We start from the raw sequence: 24,209 nt of genomic DNA, 5'->3' as shown, positions 1-24,209 counted from the left end.
TGTTCTTTACCCCTTGCAGTTAATCTTTAATGTATATAAATCTTCTTCATCTACCTCTATTTAACTTTGCATGTCTATTCTTTCTTTCTTTTCTTTTTTTCCTTTCCTCTCAACATATGTGTTAGTTTTGTTTTCATTTCTTTATTCCCTGCTGGCACCTTGCTTTAATTTTGTTTTCCAGTTTGTGCTTTAGTTTTGTTCCTAACTGGTAAGTATAATTTTTGATTTCCTTTGTTCCCCAGGTCAATCTGTTGCACTTTATTTTTGTTGGACTGTTTTGACTTTGCTCATAGGTATATATGTATATGTATATATTCCATTATTTTAATTATTATTTGCCTGATTTTGTAACTGCCATTTGTCTGGGGTTCATCTTTGGTTACTTGTTTTGGGGTATTTGTTTTAATCTCACTTAATGCTATAACAAACCACGTATGGAATCTTCGTTCCTGACCAGAGATCAAACCCTGAGCCTTTGGAGTGGGAACACTGACTCCAAGACCCTAGGCTGCCAGAGAACTAACCCTTAGTTCACTTCAGTCGCTCAGTCGTGTCTGACTCTTTGTGACCCCACAAACTGCAGCCCGCCAGGCCTCCCCTGTCCATCACCAACTCCCAAAGTTTACCCAAACTCATGTCCATCGAGTCAGTGATACCATCCAGCCATCTCATGTTCTGTCATCCCCTTCTCCTCCTGCCCCCAATCCCAGCATCAGCGTCTTTTCCAATGAGTCAACTTTTCACATGAGGTGGCCAAAGTATTGGAGTTTCAAAGTTATGACAAACCTAGATAGCATATTAAAAGGCAGAGACATTACTTTGTCAACAAAGGTCCATCTAGTCAAGGCTATGGTTTTTCCAGTGGTCGTGTATGGATGTGAGTGTTGGACTGTGAAGAACTAAACCCTAGGGAGTATCAAATAGTGAGAACTCACACAAAGGAAACCACTTGAATACAAGACCCGGCATCACCCAACCACCAGTAGCACCCTGTGCTGGATGCCTCAACTAAATAACAAAGAAAACATAAATACAAACCTAATCATCAGCAGACAGGATTACGACCTCACTCAGCCTTGCCCAGGAAAAACAAATAAAAAAGCTCAGCACAAGTCTCACCCTATACCAAGCTTATACAAACCACTGGACCAACCTTAGGAGGCAGAAACCAAAAGGAATAAAGAATTCAACCTTGAAGCCTAGGAAAAGGATACCTCAAACACAATAAATCATATATATATATATATATATATATATATATATATATATATATATATATAAAATGAAAAGGCAGAGAAATACAACACAAATAAGGAACAAACTAGAAACACAGAAGTCCAAATTAATGAAGAGGAAATAGGCAAACTACTTGAAAAAGAATTCAGAATAATGATAGTAAAGATGATCAAAAACCTTGCAACAAAATGGAGAAAATGCAAGAATCAATTAACAAAGACCTAGAAGAATTAAAGAATAAACTTACAGGGACAAACAGCACAGTTACTAAAATTAAAAATACTCTAGAAGGAATCAATAGCAGAGTATCTGAAGCAGAAGAATGAATTAGTGAGCTGGAAGATAAAATGGTAGAAATAACTTCTGAAGAGCAGAATAAAGTAAAAAGAATGAAAAGAACTGAGGATAGTCTCAGAGACCTCTGGGACAGTATCAAACATACCAACATTTGAATGATAGGGGTCCCAAAAGAAGAAGAGAAAAAGGAAATGTATGAGAAAATTTATGAAGAGATTATAGTTGAAAATTTCCCCAACATGGAAAAGGAAATAGTCAATCAAGTCTAAGAGGCACAAAGAGTCCCATACAGGATAAACCCAAGGAGAAACATGCCAAGACACATAGTAATCAAACTAACAAAGACTAAGCAGAAAGAATATTAAAAGCAGCAAGGGAGAAGTAACAAGTAACATACAAGGGAAACCCCATATGCTTAACAGCTGATCTTTCAGCAGAAACTCTGCAGGCCAGAAGGGAATGGCAGGATATATTTAAAGTACTGAAAGAGAAAAACTTACAGCCAAGATTACTGTACCCAGAAAGGATCTCATTCAAAATTGATGGAAGAATAAAAAGATTTTCAGACAAGCAAAAGTTAAGAGAATTCAGTAGTGTCAAACCAGCTTTACAACAAATGTTAAAGGGACGTATATAGTCAAGAAATACAAGAGAAGAAAAAGATCTACAAATTCAACCCCAAACAATTAAGAAAATGGCAACAGGAACATATGTATCAATGATAACTTTAAATGTAAATGGATTAAATGCTCCAACCAAAAGACACAGACTTGTTGAATGGATACAAAAACAAGACCCATATATATGCTCTCTACAAGAAACCCACTTGAGACCTAAAGACATATATAGAATGAAAGTGAGAGAATTGAAAAATATATTCCATGCAAATGGGAAACGAAAGCTGGAGTAGCAGTCCTCATATCAGACAAAATAGACCTTAAAGAAGATTACAAGAGATAAAGAAGGACAATACATAATGATCAAGGGATCAATCCAAGAGGAAAACATAACAATTGTAAATATCTATGCACCCAACATAGGAGCACCTCAATACATAAGACAAACACTAACAGACTTAAAAGGAGAAATTGGAGAAATTTACAGAATAATAGTAGGAGACTTTAACACCCCACTCACACCAATGGACAGATCATCAAAACAGAAAATTAATAAGGAAACACAAGTCTTAAATGATACATTAGAGGAGATGGATCTCATTGATATCTTTAGGACATTCCATCCAAATGCAGAATACACCTCCTTCTCAAGTGCACTTGGAGCATTCTCCAGATAGACCTCATCTTGGGTCACAAATCAAACCTCAGTAAATGTAAGAAAATTGAAATCATATCAAGCATCTTCTCTGACTACAACACTGTGAGACTATCAGTTACAAGAAAAAAACTGTAAGAAACACAAACACATGGAGATTAAACAACACATTTCTAAATAACCAACAGGTTATTGAAGAAATCAAAAGGGAAATTAACAAATTTCTAGAAACAAATGACTATGAAAACACGACAACTCAAAACCTATGGGATGTGGCAAAAGCAGTTCTAAGGGGAGATTATAGCAATACAATCCTACCTCGAGAAACAAGAAAAGCATCGAACAGCCAACCTAACTTTACACCTAAGACAACAGGAAAAAGAAGAACAAACCACACCCAAAATTAGTAGAAGGAAAGAAATCTTAAAGATCTGAGCAGAAATAAATGAAAAGAAATGAAAGAAACAATAGTAAAGATTCAGTTCAGTTTAGTCGCTCAGTCGTGTCCAACTCTTTGCGACCCCATGAATCGCAGCACGCCAGGCCTCCCTGTCCATCACCAACTCCCGGAGTTCACTCAGACTCAGGTTCATCGAGTTGGTGATGCCATCCAGCCATCTCATCCTCTGTCGTCCCCTTCTCCTGCCCCCAATTTTTCCCAGCATCAGGGTCTTTTCCAATGAGTCAACTCTTCACATGAGGTGGCCAAAGTACTGGAGTTTCAGCTTTAGCATCATTCCCTCCAAAGAAATCCCAGGGCTGATCTCCTTCAGAATGGACTGATTGGATCTCCTTGCAGTCCAAGGGACTCTCAAGAGTCTTGTCCAATGCCACAGTTAAAAAGCATCAGTTCTTCAGCGCTCAGTCTTCTTCACAGTCCAACTGTCACATCCATACATGGCCACAGGAAAAACCAGAGCCTTGACTAGACGGACCTTTGTTGGCAAAGTAATGTCTCTGCTTTTGAATATGCTATCTAGGTTGGTCATAACTTTTCTTCCAAGGAGTAAGCATCTTTTAATTTCATGGCTGCAATCACCATCTGCAGTGATTTTGGAGCCCCCCCAAATAAATAATAAAACAAAAAACTCGTTCTTTGAGAAGGTAAACAAAATTGACAAACCTTTAACCAGACTCATCAAGAAAAAAAGAGAGAAGAATCAAGTCAACAAAATTAGAAATAAAAAAGGAGACGTTACAACAGACAATGAAGAAATTCAAAGGATTAAAAGAGACTATTATGAATAACTATATGACAATAAAATGGATTACCTGGAAGAAAACAGATGGATTCTTAAAAAGTCCAATCTTCCAAGACTGAACCAGGAAGAAATAGAAATTATGAACAACCCAATTACAAGTACTGAAATTGAAGCTGTGATCAAAAACCTCCCAAAAACAAAAGCCCAGGATTGGATGGCTTCACAGGAGAATTCTATCAAACATTTAGAGAAGAGCTATTGCCTATCCTTCTAAAATGCTTCCAAAAATTTGCAGAGGAAGGAACACTTCCAAACTCATTCTACAATGCCACCCTCACCCTGATACCAAAAGCAGACAAAGACAATACACAAAAAGAAAACTAAAGGCCAATATCACTGATGAACATAGATAACAAAAGTCCTCAACAAAATTTTACCAAACAGAATTCAGCAACATATCAAAAAGCTCATACTCTGTGGTCAAGTTGGGTTTATTCCAGGGATGCAAGGATTCTTCAATATACACAAATCAACCAATGTGATATACCATATTAACAAATTGAAAGATAAAAACTATGTGATAATCTCAATAGATGCAGATAAAGCCTTTGACAAATTCAGCACCAATTTATGATTAAAACTCTTCAAAAAATGGGCATAGAAGGAACCTGCCTCAACATAGTGAAGGCCATATATGATAAGCCTACAGCAAACATTATTCTCAATGGTGAAAAAGTGAAAGCATTCCCCCTAAGATTAGGAAAAAGACAAGGGTGTCCACTTTCACCATTATTATTCAACATAGTTCTGTAAGTCCTAGCTACAACAATCAGAGAAGAAAAAGAAATAAAAGGAATCCAGATCAGAAAAGAAGTAAAGCTCTCACTGTTTGCAGATGATGTGATACTGTACATAGAAAACCCTAAAGATAGTATCAGAAAATTACTAGAGCTAATCAGTGAATTTAGCAAAGTTGCAGGAAAATCAATACACAGAAATCTCTTGCACTTCTATATACTAACAATGAAAAATCAGACAGCGAAATTAAGGAATCAATCCCATTTACCATTGTAACAAAAAGAATTAAATATTAAGGAATAAACTTACCTAAGGAGACAAAAGTACTGTACACAGAAAATTATAAGACACTAATGAAAGAAATCAAAGACAACATAAACAGATGGAGAGATATTCCACGCTCCTGGGCAGGAAGAATCAATATTGTGAAAATGACTATACTACCAAATGTAGCCTACAAATTCAATGCAATCCCTATCAAATTACTAGTAGCATTTTTCACAGAACTAGAACAAAAAATTTCACAATTCATATGGAAACACAAAAGACCCAGAATAGCCAGAGCAGTTCTGAGAAAGAAGAATGGAGCTGGAGGAATCAACCTTCCTGACTTCAGATCATACTACAAAGCTGCCAATCATCAAGACAGTATGGTACTGGCACAAAAACAGAAATGTAGACCAACGGAACAAGATAGAAAGCCCAGAGATAAACCCATGCACCTATGGTTACCTTATTTTTGACAAAGGAGGCAAGAATATACAATGGGGCAAAGACAGCCTCTTCGATAAATGGTACTGGGAAAACTGGACAATTACATATAAAAGAATGAAATTAGAACACTTCCTAATACTATACACAGGAATAAACTCAAAATGGATTAAAGACCTGAATGTAAGACTGGAAATTATAAAACTCTTAGAGGAAAACATAGGCAGAACATTTGACATAAAGCAAAATCCTCTATGACTCACCTCCTAGAGTAACAGAAATAAAAACAAAAGTAAACAAGTGGGACGTGATTAAACCTAAAATCTTTTTCACAGCAAGGGAAGCTACAAGCAAGGTGAGAAGACAACCCTCAGAGTGAGAGAAAATAATAGCAAATGAAACAACTGACAGAGAATTAATTTCCAAAATATACAAGCAGCTCATACAACTCAATGCCAGAGAAACAAACAACACAATCAAAAACTGGGAAAAAGACCTAAACAGACATTTATCCTAGGAAGACATACAGATGGCTAACAAACACATGAAAAGATGCTCAATATCACTCATTATTAGAGAAATGTAAATCAAAACTATAAAGAGAGATCACTTCATGCCGGTCAGAATGGCCATCATCAAAAAGTCTACAAACAATAAATGCTGGAGAGGGTGCAGAGAAGAGGGAATGCTCTTGCACTGTTTGTGGGAATGTAAACTGATACAGCCACTATGGAAGACGGTTTGGAGATCCCTTAAAAAACTAGGAATAACACCACCATCAGTTCAGTTCAGTTCAGTTCAGTCACTCAGTCATGTCCGACTCTTTGTGACCCCATGAATCGCAGCACGCCAGGCCTCCCTGTCCATCACCAACTCCCGGAGTTCACTCAGACTCATGTCCATCGAGTTGGTTATGCCATCCAGCCACCTCATCCTCTGTTGTCCCCTTCTCCTCCTGCCCTCAATCCCTCCCAGCATCAGAGTCTTTTCCAATGAGTCAACTCTTCGCATGAGGTGGCCAAATTACTGGAGTTTCAGCTTTAGCATCGTTCCTTCCAAAGAAATCCCAGGGCTGATCTCCTTCAGAATGGACTGGTTGGATCTCCTTGCAGTCCAAGGGACTCTCAAGAGTCTTCTCCAACACCACAGTTCAAAAGCATCAATTCTTCGGCGCTCAGCCTTCTTCACAGTCCAACTCTCACATCCATACATGACCACAGGAAAAACCAGAGCCTTGACTAGACGGACCTTTGTTGGCAAAGTAATGTCTCTGCTTTTGAATATATGACCCAGCAATCCCACTCCTATGCATATACCCTGAGGAAATAAAAACTGAAGAAGGCACATGTACCCCATTGTTCATTGCAGCACTATTTACAATAGATGGAACATGGAAGCCGCCTAGATGTCCATTGACAGATGAATGGATAAAGAAGTTGTGGTACATATACACAATAGAATATTACTCAGCCAAAAAAAGGAATGCATTTGAGTCAGTTATAATGAGGTGGATGAATCTAGCACCTATTATACACAGTGAAGTGAGTCAGAAAGAGAAAAATAAATACCGTATTCTAATGCATATATACGGATTCTAGAAAAATGGTCCTGAAGAATTTATTTATAGAGCAGCAATGAAGAAACAGACATAGAGAATAGACTTATGGACATGGGGAGAGGGGAGCAGAGGGTGAGATATATGGAAAGAGTAACACGGAAACTTACATTACCATATGTAATAGATAAAATAGATAGCCAGAGAGAATTTGCTGTATAGCTCAGGAAACTCAGACAGGGGCTCTGGATCATCCCAGAGGGGTGGAATGGGGAGGCAGATGGGAGGGATGTTCAAAAGAGAGGGGATATATGTATACCTATGGTTGATTCATGTTGAGGTTTGACAGAAAGCAACAAAATTCTGTAAAACAATTATCCTTCAATAAAAAATATATTAAAAGAGAACTGGGTTTTGGCAGTGGAAGGGAATGTGACTGGGACAGAAGATTAACTTTTCTGCATATTCAGACAAGCAAAGGATGTCAGGTATGCAGTTTTATACTTTTCTGGTGCTCAGAGGGGAGGTGTGGCCTAGAGATAGAGATTTGGAAGTTACTTGCCTGGAGGTGATCATGATGCCTGAGGTGTTGCTGAGACTGTGCCTGTAGAGCATGTAGAGAAAGAAGGGAAGAGAGTTTGTGAAAGTCGCTCAGTTGTATCCGACTCTTTGCGACTCCATGGACTATACAGTCCATGGAATTCTCCAGGCCACAATACTGGAGTGGGTAGCCTTTCCCTTCTCCAGGGGATCTTCCCAACCCAGGGATTGAACTCAGGTTTCCTGCATTGCAGGTGGATTCTTTACCAGCTGAGCCACCAGGGAAGCCCGAGAATACTGGAGTGGGTAGCCTATCCCTTCTCCAGCAGGTCTTCCCGACCCAGGAATCGAACTGGGATCTGCTGCATTGCTGGCTGATTCTTTTCCAACTGAGCTACCAGGGAAGCTACCAGGGAAGAGAGAAAGGAAGAGTTTAGATTGACCTTAAAAACCCTTCCTTTCAATAGAAGTATAGACTATTTTGTGACTATGCTTTGACCACTAACATAGACTTAGAGGTAGTTTGGTGCTTTAATATAAATCACAAGTGTTTATAAGGAAGGCTGTATTGCACAGTGGATAAAACACCATTCTCTTGATGGAGGGCTTGTGTCTAGGACTCCAGTTCCAGCTGTTTGACTAGAGGCTAGACTAATCTTTTTCCTTTTCTCATGTAAAAAAATGAGGATAATGTTGTGGGTTTTTTTTCCTACTGTGCATGGTGTGTAGTTCACGTGAGGGTCAAGTGAGATAATGTATATGAAAGTGCTTTGCAAATTGTCATTTCCATAATAGATTACAAGGTTGCCTAATAGCAATGTGTTCAAATTCATTTCAGCCTTGAAGCAAAATTTATATTTTTTCAGCCTGTGTTGGGCTGGGGCTTCCCGGGTGGCACTAGTGGTAAAGAACCTGCCTGCCACTGCAGAAGAAGTAAGAGACTTGGGTTCGATCCCTGGGTCTGGAAGAACCCCTGGAGGAGGGCATGGCAACCCACTCCAGTATTCTTGCCTGGAAAATCCCATGTATAGAGAAGCCTGGCAGGCTGCAGTCCATAGGGTTGCACAGAGTCGGACATGACTGAAGTGACTTAGCACACATCTTGGGCTGACTTGAAGCAAAAGAATTGCTTGATTTTAAAAAATTTTTTATTGAGGTATTTTTGAATTATGTGTTAATTACTACTGTACAGCAAAGTGACTCAGTTATACATACATACATGCATACATACATGCATACATACATACATACATACATATATGAAGGTGAAGGTGAAGTCTCTCAGTCGTGCCCGACTCTTTGCGACCCCGTGGACTGTAGCCTACCAGGCTCCTCCATCCATGGGATTCTCCAGGCAAGAATACTGGAGTGGGTTGCCATTTCCTTCTCCAGGGGATCTTCCCGACCCAGGGATCGAACCTAGGTCTCCCGCATTGGAGGCAGATGCTTTAACCTCTGAGCCACCAGGGAAGCCCACACATATATATACATATATATATATACATACAGATATACATACACACACATTCTTTTTCGTATTCTTTTCCATTATGATTTGTCACAGGGTATTGAATATAGTTCCCCATGCTAGACAGTTGGATGAATTGCTTAATTTTTAAAGAGTATCTCTCAAATATTTCAACATTTGATTTTATCTGAAGCCATTGTGCTCTTTTGTATGGAACAATGGACAAAGTGATGAGGGCCCGATGATCTGATATACCTCAAAGACATACAGAGCCAGACAGGATCCAGAGGACACCTAAACTGATCCAGGGGGTCAGGAGAATCCTTTGTGAGGGATGATAAAAGAATTAGGGCTTTTCATCCTGGGAAGACCCAGGCTGAGAGGGGAATATAATTGAAGTTTATAAAATAATGAAAATCATAGGATAAAAATATGAACTTATGAAATCCCAGAGCACAAGAAGTAGGGGCAACTTTATCATTTTAAAGAAATAATTTTAGGGCGAAGTAAAAATAGCACTTCCTTCCACAGAAATAGTGAGTATATGGAACTTCATACTCTAAAGGTTGGCCAGGACCAAACCAACTAGTATAAGAGAAAGACATATTATTGGAGGGTAGAGTCATAGGAGATTATAAAGTGAAATTAAAACCATTGGGTAAATCTTTCTAATCTTGGAGGATGACAACATGGAGACTGACCATTAAGCTTTCCTGTCCCTGTCTGGCATTTGGTCCAAATCAGGGTTCCTGAGGGAATATGCCAGAAAGGACAGAGCACAGACTGAGTTCAGAGGGCATGGCTACAAGTTTTACCTCCTTGATCTTAGGGACTTACTTCTTTATAACATACCCCGGTTTCCCCAAGTGGGGGAAAAACGGTAATATCAGCACTAAAACCTACCTAACTATTGTGAGAGATTCAAATGAAGGCCTTTTTTTGGAAGTGTTTGTTTATTTATTATAAAATATGTATCTATTTGACTGTTTCAGGTCTTAGCCACAGTATGCAGAATCTTCTTTGTGGTCCATGGACTCTCTAGTTTGGACATGTGGGCTCTCTAGCTGTGGCATGACGGTTCTGGGGCAACTTGGTTCTAGTGTGTGCAGGCTCAATAGTTGTGGTGCGTGCGTGGGCTCAGTTGCTCTGCAGCATGTGGGATCTTAGTTCCTTGACCTGGGATCAAACCTGCATCTCCTGCATTGCAAGGTGGATTCTTAACCACTGGACCACTAGGGAGGTCCCTGGAAGTGGTTTATAATTGATAAGCAGATGTTATCTATATCAACTTAAGAACGTCTGCTTTTATTGTAGCGTTTCTAGTTTTCTGTCCACTGGGTGGGTTGACCTTCATCTTGCCTTGCCTGATCCTGGTTGGCCTCCTTGGGGAGCAGTATTTCTCAGTTCAGAGCAAAGGAAAGGACTGAGGGCTGGGAACAATCCCGGATCCTCTTGGGAGGTGGAGAGAATGCAGATATATCTTCTCTCATCCCCCTTTCCTCCCTGGGAAGATGTGAAAGTAAAAGCTAAGGAGAAATTTGCAAGCATCTCTTCTCCTTTATATGTTTTGAGTGATAAAATGTCACCTAAAAAGCCAGTCTCTGGATAGCTTTGAGGGTTCTTCTGAATCTTGGGAAAACTACAAAAGGCCAATATAGGGGCCAGATGAGAAAAACCACAGGGACTGGTTTCTCATGGTTTCCTGTAGGTTTAGGATTTGACGGAGAGAGAAAAATTAGGACTCAAATTTCCTTTAAAGATGGTCATTGCAGTTCACTATGGCCGGAAAGCTGATGGACATCTGGAGGGAGAGAGCACGTCTTGTCTGGAGGGTCATCTGAATTTTGGGTGTGTCCCTTGGGAATCTGACTTAAAGCAGGTAAGGCAACAGCAGGAAGATACACTGATAACAAATAACTTACCTCCTTCATGGCAAATCGGGACTGCTTCACCAGGCTTCCAAGCACTCCACCATCCACCCTCCCCTGACCTCATTTCCCATGAGGTATAGTGGGAAGGGAATGGCCCATGAGTCAGGCAGCCCTAGATTTGAGTTTTGACTTCACCACGAATTATCTGAGTGTGCCTTAGTCTCCAATTCATAAAACGGTGATAATAGAAACTCCACTTATCTCTAAGTTGCAGTGAGGAGCAAGTGAGATTATATTTGTGGAGCACTTAGCATGGTGCCTGGAGTATCATAGTCCTTAAATCAATGTCAACTTCTGTCACTATCCAGTACCCTGGACTCTAAGGAAAGCAATCGCTGGAGACTGCAGCTGTGTGAAAGCAGGGGCCAGGATGCAGTTTGCTCACTGTTGCGTCTGTGGTGCACACACAGTGCCCGAAGAAACACATCTTTTCACTCCAAGAGACTGTCATTCCCTTCAGTGCAAGCTGTGCCCATTCTGAGCTCAGCTGAAGTCTTGTTTGCTCAGTGAAACCAGCTTATATTGACCTTGCCCCCTGGTACCTCCCATGGCACATAATTCAGCTCTCAGGTAGCCAAGGATTTGCACAGTTGCCTTGTTGCCAGGTGGCTCGGGGTAAAGAATCCACCTGCCACTGCCAGAGGCACAAGAGTTGTGGATTCGATCCCTATGTTGGGAAGATCCCCTAGAGGAGGGCATGGCAACCCATTCTGGTATTCTTGCCTGGAAAATCCCATGGACAGAGGAACCTGGTGGGCTATAGTCCAAGGGATCGCAAAGAGCTGGACATGACTGAGCAAGCATGCCCCTGTTGTATTGTATGTGGTAGTGTTATCTTTCAGGGATGTTCAGCATTTAGGGGGTTAGAGACCCAGCCTGGGAGTAAATTCCTTAGACTCAGAACCTGCCTCTGATACTCTTTCCCCTGCATGGGACCCAGGGGTGGAAAGTGATCATGGTATCGCAGACCTGAGGGAAACTGTCCTTAGGTGCTCCTTTTGACACATGACACGGTGGGATGCTTTGCAGAAACCTCTCATTCTGAGGTCCTGGGAAACAGAGTCTGTGGCACTTAGAGCTTCCTCATTCCTGGTTTCTTTGAGTTGAAGGGACAGCTGTGCAAAGGATGTTATATTTTTGCTGATTTGTCTCAAAAAACACAAAGCAGCATTCAGAATGTCTTTCTCATAAGACCAGCATTCACATATCAGTTGGAGCCACTTTTGTAACATAAGGTGATAGCTTAAAACATTCCCCTTCTTTTCCTTTTGTTCTGAAACTGCAAAAGCCAGTGGTAGAATCTGGGAACCAGGTCCACTGAGTTTCTCTCTCCCTTTCTTCTCTGAAGAAAGGTCAAGGGTCGTGTCTTTTTGAAGGGAGAGCAGGCATGGGGAAGTGACACCCACACCTGGATGCCTCCTGCTGTTAGTTTCTGCTCCAGTCTCCAAGTCCACTTTCTGATGTAGATTCCAGGGCACCCTTCTCAGTTCTCATGGAGCCAGGGACCACTGTGACCCACATGGACCCCTCCCTGCAAGTCAGCATCAATAACCTATTGAATAACTATTCAATAACCTGTTGAATAGTTCCCTTTTGACTTGAGCTTGTAACATTTCTTATCATTTTTTATTCATTTTTTTTATCCTGTTCTTTTCTTTAAAGGTTATATTTTTAAGTTAAAAATAAGCACAAGGAGACCTTGTGATCCTCTTCTCACTGACCTAGATATTTTCAGTGCTGGAGGACTGACTGCAGCATCTCATCCGGGGATATGGGCTGGCTCTCAAAGAGCCAATTAGCGAAATGTAATAATAAAATATTAATCCTGTTTCCGACACATACAATCCTCTCCTTTTTTCCCTGTACCTATCCAACCCTATTCATTCTTCAGTGTCTTGTAGAAAAAGCCACGGACTTGAGGATAAAAGATTTGGTCAACTCCTGACTTGAAAGTTACAAACTGTCTGACCTTGGGTGAGTCATGACATGTCTGGGAACCTTGGTTTTCTTGCCTGTGAAACAGAAACATTGATCATCTCTCATGGAGTGAGAATCAGGGGGCTTAGGGTCTGGCCTGGTGACTGGGGTACACAGAACAGCCTCCAAAGGAATACTTACCAAACTTCAGAAAGCCCCATTTGAGTAATCCTGAATCATTAATCCCTCCTATTTTTGGGTTTCTGTGTTATTGAGTCTATCTGTCTGCACCATACAAGTTAACAGTTAACTAACATTGACTTTAAAACGTGGCTCTAGTTTCTTCACATTCCCAGTTGGTGGATGGATAGGTTCTTTGCAGAGCTGCGCCATGCATTGTTTTCCTCTTGTGTCATTGTTACAATAATAGGCACTTAATCCTTGATCACTGACTGATGGAGTACATTACTTTTTCAACTAAATTTCGGTTCTTAGCACAACGCAGGTTATTTTCCTCATCTTTATCGCTCCTTCACTGCTTGCTGCTAATAGTGAGGTAGCTGGAAGTCTTTGAGGCTTTCATTATCTTGTCACTTTGTAGCTTCTCATCAAATATATGCTCTATGTATATTCAAAGATACTGCTGACTTGCCTTGAACACAAAACTGAATTGTTTATCCACTAGGAGGATGGGTTTTCCCCGAATCGCCTTTGTTTTCACACTTAGGCAGGGTTAAGGAGGGTCCATGGAGCTGGATGTGTGCCTGGTGAGGCTGCCCATTCCCCTGGGCAGCCCATTCTGACCCTGAGGTGCGAGCAGTGAATTTAATAGAAGCCCCAAGAGCCTGTGCTCTTTGGATAAGAACACTATTCCAGCTGTAACATTACCTCCATGGATTGCCTCTTATGGGTTGAACTGTGTCCTTCTCCTCTCCCCAAAAGACATGTTGAAACCCTAGACCTTAAATGGAAATAGAGTCTTCATCAGTTCAGTTCAGTTGCTCAATTGTGCCTGACTCTTTGTGACCCCGTGAACTGCAGCACGCCAGGCTTCCCTGTCCATCACCAACTCCTGGAGCTTGCTTAAACTCATGTTCATCGAGTCAGTGATGCCATTCAACCATCTCATCTTCTGTCTTCCCTTTCTCCTCCCACCTTCAATCTTTCCCAGCATCAGGGTCTTTTCCAATGAGTCAGTTTTTTGCATAAGGTGGCCAAAGTACTGGAACTTCAGCTTCAGCATCAGTGAATATAGATGAATATTCAGAACTGATTTCCTTTAGGATTGACTGGTTTGATCCTCTTTCAGTCCAAGGGACTGTCAAGTGTCTTCTCCAGCACTACAGTTCAAAAGCATCAATTCTTTGGTGCTCAGCTTTCTTTATAGTCCAGCTCTCACATCCATACATGACTACTGGAAAAACCATAGCTTTGATTAGATGGACCTTTGCTGGCAAAGTAATGTTTCTGTTTTTCAATAGGCTGTCTAGATTTGTCAAAGCTTTTCTTCCAAGGAGCAAGCATCTTTTAATTTCATGGCTGCAGTCACCATCTGCAGTGATTTGGAGCTCAAGAAAATAAAGTCTGTCATAGATATAATCTTCTAGATATAGATATAATCAAGATGAGGTCATACTGGATTAGCGCATGTGTGCTAAGACGCTTCAGTCCTGTCTGACTCTTTGTGACTCCATGGACTATGGCCCACCAGGCTCCTGTGTCCATGGAATTCTCCAGGCAAGAATACTGGAGTGGGTTGCTGTGCCCTCCTCCAGGGGGATCTTCCAGACCCAGGGATCGAACCCTCATCTCTTATGTATCCTGCCCTGGCAGGCGGGTTCTTTACCACTAGTGCCACCTGGGAAGCCCATACTGATTACAGTGGACTCTGATCCAGTGACTAGTATCTTTTAATTTATTTATTTAGAAATAATTTTTCTTTGTTTTTCGCCCTGCTGTGTGGCTTGTTTTCCAACTGGGGATTGAACCTGGGCTCTTGGCAGTGAAAGCACCTAACCTAACCACAGAACCACCGGCAAATTCCCCAGTGACTGATGTCTTTATAAGTAGGAAGGACTTGGACACACACAGAAGGAAGACAGTCATGTAAAGATGGAGTCAAACATTGGGGTAATGCAGCTGTAAGCCAAGGGATGCCAAGGATCGCTTGGAGTCATCAGAAGCAAGGACGAGGCAGGAAGGATTCCCCCGGTGGGGCCTTCAGAGGGAGCATGGTTCTGCTGATTTTCGACTTCCAGCTCCCATGGGAGAATAAGGTTCTGTTATTTGTAGTAATTTGTTATGGCAGCCCTAGGAAATGAATCCACTGCCTGAGAGTCTAAAGAAAATGCAAAAGAGAGGTTCTAATTAGAATCGATTACCCATCTTCCCTGAAAGGCGTTGGTACTAATCCATCATGCCTTCCCTTGTCATTACTTCAATGCAAGACTCCCAGGCCCCCTTCCTTACACATCTTTGTACATCTCCTTATTTGACTCCCATCCTCCTGACTCCCAAACCATCTCCTATGTCCTCAGCCTCTTCTCTGAATGTCCTATCACCTTTTTTGCTTGGATACCTGGCTCACTCTTGGGGATGAGAAGACACCCCTCAGGTGTCCCAGGACCTGATTATGGGATTGGTGTCTGCTTTGCTCCTCATGGCCACTCCCAGACCTATTTGAAAGATGGGCCCTTGAATCTCCAGAAACCTCCGCATTGTAGTCCTCTACCAACATGCCGTCACCCCCTCATCCAGTGATGCTTCAACCCCTGCTGGCTCACTTCCACCCTCATCTGTCCTCACTCTTGGTGGATGGACCGCTTAGATCAGTCAGCCCCAGTGCTGACTGCACTCTAAAATTATTCAAGAAGCTTAAAAAAAAAAGCACAGGCACCACTCCCCCTCCTCCCGGTCGATTGAACTGGAATCTTTGGGGGTTGGAGGTCTGCGTAGTTTTTAAGAGCTCCCAGTCATTCTACTATGTGAAGGTTTGAGACCATCAGTAGAGGTGATCCAAGTATTATTCTGGCTTCTTGGATCCTTAAACTTCCTTACTTTCAACAATCCTTTTTCCCCTCTCAGACACCCACTCAGTAACACTGGTGTTTGTCATTACTAGTACCTGTCCCCACTTAAAACTGTTGGTTTCTGGCATTTCACTGTGACTGCCCCTTCTTCACTTCCAGCTCGCTCCTTTTAGAACCCCAATTCCAACCATTCCCTGACCTCGCCAGGTCCAGCAGGCCATCATCTCTACCTCTTTCCTCTTGTCTGTTATGCCCCCTGGCCTTGCCTTCCACCTCACCAATGTGAGTCCATGGCCCAGCTCAACTCCGCTGCCTCTCCACCCTTCTGCTGCCCGCACCTGGCAGACCCCAGGATCTGATAGCCCTCTACTCACCTGTTCATGTCTGCATCCAAGCACCAGCTCTCAGAAAGTGACTGAGCGAAAACACACAGCCCCTGACTGGTCTTAATTTCACGAACACAGCACTCAAGTGGATTTGGCAGTGCTACCTCGTTTCCTTAGTTCATTCATTTCCCTTTTCTTTGAGAAGCTCTTTTACACCTTCCCTCTCCAGACCAGCTCACGGCAGGAGCCTTTTCACACCTCCAACAGGTCAGTCTTGTTCCTGCCTCATGACGTGTCAATTACAGTTCACGCTGTTTCCATTCTTTCTCCAGATCTTGCCTGGAGCACCCCTCACTGAACTGCCTCTCCTCAGCGAAGTGTTCTCTAACTCTTCTACCTAAAGGAGCCCATCTCAGCCCTGACACTCTCTAGTCTCCATCACTTTCTCATTTTCCTTAGGGCGCTGACTGCTGTCTGTTTTATCACATGATGGACTGATTTTGTTTGCTTGTCTGCCTCCCTTATCAGCCTGGAGGCTTCATGAAGACAGTTTGCTTCTGGTTTGCCTAGGTCATGGCTAGACCCCCAACACCGGGGACAGAGCCTGGCACCCACTAAGCTCTCCAGTGACTGAAGACATGAATGAATGAACGAACAATAACAACAAAAGGATCTATGTTGTCTGTTTTTTTATTTTGAAAAATTTTTATTGGAGTATATTTGGTTAACAATGTGTTAGTTTCAGGTGTACAGCAAAGTGAATCAGTTACACATATACCCATATCACTCGTTTTTAGATTCTTTTCCCATATAGGTCATTACAACTGTATGAATATTGCATACAGTTCCCTGTGTTATACAATAGGTTCTTATTATTTATCTATTTTATACATAGTAGTGTATACATGGCAATCCCAACCTCCCAATTTACCCTCCCCCCCCCCCCCCCCCCCCGCCCCCCTACCCCTATCGCCTGGTAACTATGTTTATTTTCTCCATCTCTGTGTTGTGTGTTTTTGAACTGCTGCCTTGGGAGACAGTATAAACAATGATGAAACATTTGTAGGCCTGGATTCAAAGTCTGGGTTATCCTTGCTGGCTGTGGGACTTTTGAGCAAACTGCTCATTCTCTGTGAGTTTCAGTTTTCTCATTTGTAAAGAAAGGAGCAGAACTTCTCCGTCAGTGACACACGGAGACATGGGTATATGGGGAGAGTGGCACGCTGGGAGAGGCATGGGAGCTGCCTGTGCCTTCCTATATACCTCGTTCTGTGTGTCTCTCCTATCTGGCTATTACCAAGTTCACCCCCTTCCCCCTCAAAATCAAGGTAGATCATGGACCTAACTGTGAAAACTGAAACTGTGGAGCTTCTAGAAGAAAACATTGGAGAATATATTCATAACTTTGGGGCAGGCAAAGATTTCTTTCATGAGATCCCCAAAGCACTAACTTTAAAAGAAAGAAGAACTGATAAATTGGACTTTATCACAACTAAAAGTTTCTTCTTATTAAAAGACAGCTAAGAGGGAGGAGGGATAAATTAGGAGCTTGGAATTATATATATTTGTATATATCTGAATCACTTAGGTGTATACCAGAAACTAACACAACATAAGAAATAAACATAATAAATCATAACATAGTAAATCAGTTCAGTTCAGTTCAGTCACTCAGTCATGTCCGACTCTTTGCGACCCCATGAATCGCAGCACGCCAGGCCTCCCTATCCATCACGAACTCCCTGAGTTCACTCAGACTCACATCCATTGAGTCAGTGATGCCATCCAGCCATCTCATCCTCGGTTGTCCCCTTCTCCTGTCCCCAATCCCTCCCAGCATCAGGGTCTTTCCCAATGAGTCAACTCTTTGCATCAGGTGGCCAAAGTACTGGAGTTTCAGCTTCAGCATCACTCCTTCCAAAGAAATCCCAGGGTTGATCTCCTTCAGAATGGACTGGTTGGATCTCCTTGCAGTCCAAGGGACTCTCAAGAGTCTTCTCCAACGCCACAGTTCAAAAGCATCAATTCTTCAGCGCTCAGCTCACAGTTCAACTCTCACATCCATACATGACTACTGGAAAAACCATAGCCTTGACTAGACAGACCTTAGTCGGCAAAGTAATGTCTCTGCTTTTGAATATGTTATCTAGGTTGGTCATAAAATAAATACATAGTACATATACAACATAGTAAATCAACTATACTTCGATATAAAAAGACCTTAAAAAAAAAAGACAGTTAAATGAAAAGGCAAGCCATAGACTGGGAGAAAATATTCCTAATAAATATCTCTAACAAAGGACTCAGATCCAGAAGTAGAACTCCTATGAATCAATAATAAAAAGAAAAAAATAAAGCTTAAAATGGGCAAAAAAAAAAAAAAAAGAAAAAGAAAGAGCAATAATAGGAATTACTCCTTAAGGCAGCTGCATGGATTGTGTAAAATTAGTCTAAATGCTTTTAGCTGTAATAATTTAATATCTATTCACAACAACCCCTGAGGGAGTTACTATTAACCCCGTTTTACAGATAAGAAAACTGAGACCCAGAGCTATTCAATGACTTACCTGATATCAATGGGGCTAGAGAGTGGCAGAGCCAGGACCTCAGCTTGGTAGTACGGCTTTAGAGCCCACACATATTGTATACTACCTCTGCTCAAAAACCCTTTGCTTTTTCTCTCCTGGGAAGTTTAAGATGTTTTCCCTTCTCATAACTTAGGCTTGCACATGAGTTTGAGCAAACTCCAGGAGATAGTGAAGGACAGGAGAGCCTGGTGGGCTGTAGTTCATGGGGTTCTGAAGACTCGGACATGACTTAGCGACTGAACAACAGCAACTTAGCCTTATGGTGGGTAAACGCTGAGACTGGACTGTCATTAGACGTAATTTAATTTAAGGGATGGAGCTTAAAATCCTTTCAAGAGGAAACATTTGTGCATATTGTGGTCTGCTGTCTGCTGTGGTTCACCGACATCTGAGTTAATTCCTTGAATCTGCTGGTGAAACTGTGAAGTAGGTGCCTATAAGAAAGCATGTATTTGGGAACATAGCAGTCATTGCATTTTCTCCTTTTTATTCAGTTGTTCAGTTACATATACACAGGTCTATACCTTTTCAATTTACTGGAGATGTCTGAACCAAGGAAAATGCTAGTTTGTGAAAATATGGGTATACTTTTTGCATCTTTTCCTAATGTGTCTCTTTTTAAGTGAGGGAAGTGTGTGGAAAGTTAGATTGGCAGATTGTCTTTGGATCAGGGTCACAAGTCCCATGTAAACTAAGGCCCAGTATCGTCCATAATAGCCTGAGCAGTAGATGTGTTCTCAAACAGGAAACCTCGTATTTTGAATATTCTTGCCTATCTCTTTTTGCATCGATTCCTTTTCTTCTCATCCTTGAAATTGCCTTAGGTTTATTTTCCTCTCATCTCTTGTAGCTGACATTACCCATATGGCATTTATTTACATCTGCTTTTTACAGATTTCTGTTTGTATCCTTCATTTGTCTAGGTGAGTGAATATTAACAAGATAACAGAGCTTAAACTAATCATAAGACGAGATGGCAAATGCAGGTCATATTTAAGTATTCTTTGCATAAATCTAAGGAGGTGTTCTTTGCATATAAAGCAAGAAAATGGTAATTATGGGTGTCTTCTCTAGTTATGACAAATCAGGTTATGTATGATCTATTCTTAATATTTGCAGCACAGTGTTGTGAGATGATCTCTGAGAGCCAGAGCCCTAAGTTCCACCGTGTGACCTTGGGCAAGTTATTTAACCTCTCTCATCTCTAATTATTTCTACCTAAAATGATGAGGTGAATTCAAGATCATCTTAGGTTAAAGTTTTTTGGCCTCTACTTTGGATTATTTTTGTAATTGAAAGTAAGGAACAACATTTATTTTTTTAAAGTTATTTTCAAAATATTTCTATAATTAAACTATTTTATCTAAATCAGGTCTTTTTCTCATTTAAGTTTAAAATTGAGAGCTTCACCCATTCCAGAGTAGTGAATATATATACACACAATATATGCTTTCTGATTCATACACACATCTACTTAATACAGTCTTTATGGTGATGGGACATCTTGAATTTTCTGATTGTACCAATTAAAAAAAAATTCTGTGGTGTTTCCATATAAGTAATTTTACATCCAAGTACATTCATATACCTCATTTCATTTTAATTCAGAAAATGTGGCCAGTGAATACGTAGTGACCTTGCCTGTAGTTTAATTATGTAAAATATGTTGGTTGTTTGGTCACTGATCAATAAGAGCTTATTTCTCAATTTCTGGCTTTGTTGCTAAAAGCAGGGATTGACGGGTCCAACAATTCCAGCTCCCTTTTCCTCAGGTGGCATTTTCCCAAATGATTCCTGAGTCACCCATAGAGGAATAATCTGAGGCAGTATGGGTTACAGCTCTGTCACAGCTCTGTGTGTGGACATGCCATAGAGCCCCCCTCACTGCACCACACATCGTGGGAAGGTGTGAAGATATGACCCCCCTCTGCTGTCCGTCTCAAAGGAGAGGAGGGCCATGTGAGGTCTGGGCTACAATAGTGTTTTACATTTCTCTTTGGCATGGCTTGTCTGCTCCAGATAAGTGCAAGAACATCTTCAGAATTCTTGAGTGTATTTGGAACGTGAAGGAAAAAACCCAAATCTATTTAAGATTCAGCAGAGGGCCTCAGAAACAGAAGAGCTCAGGCAAGTTACCACTTGTCAATAATTTTTACATAACAGAAGCAGTTTTATTGCTTGTTCTGATTATATAAAGAAAAATTTTCTTTGAGACAGATTGAAATACATATAAAATTATAGAGAATAAAATAAAAATCATCTGGAAGCCCACCACGGTAAGATATCTAATTAACACTTGTTAACTTCCATACACTTCTCAAGTATACATGACATTCACATACAGATACTTTTATATACATGGGATGTAATAAATGCTGTTTATTGTGAAGCCTTTAAAAAAATCACATCCATCCCTGGTCGTTGTCCTTGTATCGCCTCCCCCTCAAACAAAGCAAATATTATTAACTGCTGGGTATATATATCTTTTATATACTTTTATCTATATAGATACATAGTTATATATAACCACATATTATAATATATATGCATATATTATAGCATATGGGATATTATACTTTTCACTCAATTATATGTCATAGAAACCCCAAACAGAATAACATTATACCTTTTTTATTTTGGCTCATTGATGTTTCATAGAAACCCCTTCAAATCAACCCCTTCAAACCCCTTCAAATTATATCTCTAATTCATTGTCATTAGATACCTGAATATTCCACAACTTAAATGTCTCATAATCCATTAAAAAAAACTCTCTATTTATGAGCATTTACTTTTTCAGTTTTCTGCCATTCCAAGCTCCTAATTTTTTTCAGCTCAGGCTCATAATTTTTTAACTTCCTAAAATCTATGATGCTGTCTACAAGTCTAAATTTTACTTTCTTCACTTGAATTTTTTGGTCAGTTATTAACTTGCTATCATGATTGTTTAGAAAGTCATCATAATATTTAGGTTTCTTTTGGAATTCTCTTTTAGATACATGAAAGGGTCTGCGATTTCTTTCTGTAATTCTGTTATAAAAGAGGTAGTGACCTCTTTTACCCAGACCTTCTCAATATGGTGGTCAGATCATGTTTCCAGCCTCAGGATCTACATACAAATCATTCCGTCAGGAAACTGTTGCTGAAGCAGAAAGGTTCTGGGCAGCTGACGTGGCAACACAGCTTACAGTGTCTGCCAGTTGTGAGGAACAGCAGGCTGTCATGTTGGGATATAGCAGAAGCAGCAGCAGCAACTCCTGATTTAGGGGCAAAAGATGTAAGTACTTACTTTGACCATTAACCAATTAACACAAAGCAAACTCAAACTGAAGAAGGCTAAGAGGGAATTCAGTTCCCACTAGAGACCCTTTAGAAGATTCATTTGAGAAACATTTGGTCTTAACCAGAGTAGAAAGTTTTCAAGCTGGCACATGGTTTTCAGCAGAAGGGGAAACTCACAGGGTCTTGTTTGAAAAAAAACAAGCTTTAACTGTGGCTAACGCCCCTTTCAAGTCTTAACTCCTCCAAGGACCTGCATACTCTGGCAGGGGCTGTCCCCTGTGGGATAGAGTGCATCGCTAATGTGCAAAAAGGACATGTGATTTCAGCAAAGATAAAAATTTTAGGCAGGTTTGGTTATGGGAAGATCAAAGGAGGCTTAGCACATAGAGTGTTTGAGGGAGGGAGAGAGCCTGCTAAATATTTAAGGTGGATTCAAACTGGTGAAAACTAACTTAGAGGCAGCGGTAGAAACTTCTATTCTCAAGCTATATAGGTGACCAGGGGCATGGGGCCTGCCAACCCAATGACAAATGAAGCCCTGGCACGGATCCTTACCTTGAGCTGCTGTTCCTGAGACTGCCACCCTGGAAATCATGTCTGGAGTTTCTGGTATTTTCAGAGTTTCTAAACCATATGTTTATGTGTTGGTGATTTTTTTTTCCCTGTTGAGATCTTTTACTCTGATGTTTAGCTCTTTATAAAGCCTCACAAAGGATCAGCAGTGGTCCACCCTAAGTGTGGTTAACTTACTAACAGGTATTTCTGATGGTTACCTCTATGCTGGGGGTGCCTAAGTGAACAAGATGAAAGAGGTCTCTGGTCCAATAATGTTTGCTGCCCAGCAGGAAAAGCAGATGTTATGAGAAGAGGCATGAACAGTGGGTGGGGAGTCAGGAGACCTGAATTCTGGGCAAACCATATGGCACTCTGGGCTGCAGTTTCTGTGCTATAAAATGAATGGGTGGGAGGGATAACTGTCAGTAATTGATTCCTTATCTACTGTGAGTTTTCCCCTTGCTGAACAGCTTTTTACCCAGCATTGAATTTGCTCCATGTCTTATTTGGGAATGAGTACTTTATTTATGAAATAAATTTCACATGTCATCAACTAGGCTTTATCAAATTGTGATTTTATTTTTTAAAATAATTTTATTTATTTATTTTTTGGCTGTACTGGGTCTTCTTTGCTGCGTGGGCTTTCTCTAGCTGCAGCAAGCGGGGGCTACTCTCCAGTTGTGATGTATCGGCTTCTCACGGTGGTGCCTTCTCTTGCTGCGGAGCAGAGGCCCTAGGATGTGCCGGCTTAGAGGTTGTGGCTCCTGGGCTCTAGAGCAGAGACTCAACAGCTGGGGCACACAGGCTTAGTTGTTCTGCAGCACGTGACATCTTCCTGGATCAGGGATCAAACCCGTGTTTCCTGCATTGGCAGGCGACTTCTTTACCACTGAGCCACTAGGGAAACCCAAAATGTGATTTTCTGTGACCTAAACTTGAAGGATCCTTTTTGGATGGGTGCACATATAGTATGATATTGGTAGGAGGAAAGATTGTTTCTGAAAAAGGTATCTTTAAGGTAGCGATTCCACACAGATTCATCTTAAATATCTATTTCCAAATGGTTATCGATTGGAACTTTTCTAACTGCTGCCGATTTTTGAGGAGCAAAGACACAAGAGCCTGGCACTAAGGAAAATGAAATTTCTTAAAATAGGTGTGACCCACAGGCTACAGCTTGACAGAAATTAAATTGAATCAAGAATAAGTCAGGCTGTGCTTCCAATAGAATAGGAAAAAAAAAAAAAAACCTACCACAAGTGACTGTGTGTTACGTCCTCAGCTTTCTGAAACCCAGCACCATCAGCTCAGTCATTTTTAGCTTTGGAAATTGTGGGCGTCTCATTAACATGTTTTAATAGAATCTGAAGGATAAGATCAATTTCTTTAACATAATTAGTATGCATATTTCCCCCATCAGCCTTGCCTAGCACCCACCTGGGCATTTATATGTCCCTTGTTGCCTCCAGCCCTTCTCAGTGGCAGAAGTGTACTTCCTGACC

The 24,209-nt window shown here is 41.0% G+C and overlaps 1 protein-coding gene across 3 annotated transcripts in view; it reads left to right on the top strand.

Annotated features, from left to right (window-relative positions):
• The first annotated feature begins 22,056 nt into the window (after nucleotides 1–22,056).
• Nucleotides 22,057–24,209, top strand: part of SEC16B (SEC16 homolog B, endoplasmic reticulum export factor) — a 63,224-nt gene continuing 61,071 nt past the window's right edge. For all 3 annotated transcript variants that reach the window (XM_060396179.1, XM_042229140.1, XM_060396182.1), the window contains exon 1: nucleotides 22,057–22,147. The gene's annotated coding sequence lies outside the window, so the exon portion shown is untranslated. The remainder of the gene's footprint in view (nucleotides 22,148–24,209) is intronic.

Source organism: Ovis aries, chromosome 12, assembly GCF_016772045.2.
Source record: "Ovis aries strain OAR_USU_Benz2616 breed Rambouillet chromosome 12, ARS-UI_Ramb_v3.0, whole genome shotgun sequence".
NCBI lineage: Eukaryota > Metazoa > Chordata > Mammalia > Artiodactyla > Bovidae > Ovis > Ovis aries.
Note: the sequence above shows the minus strand (reverse complement) of the source record. Positions and strands in the feature narration are given on the sequence as shown.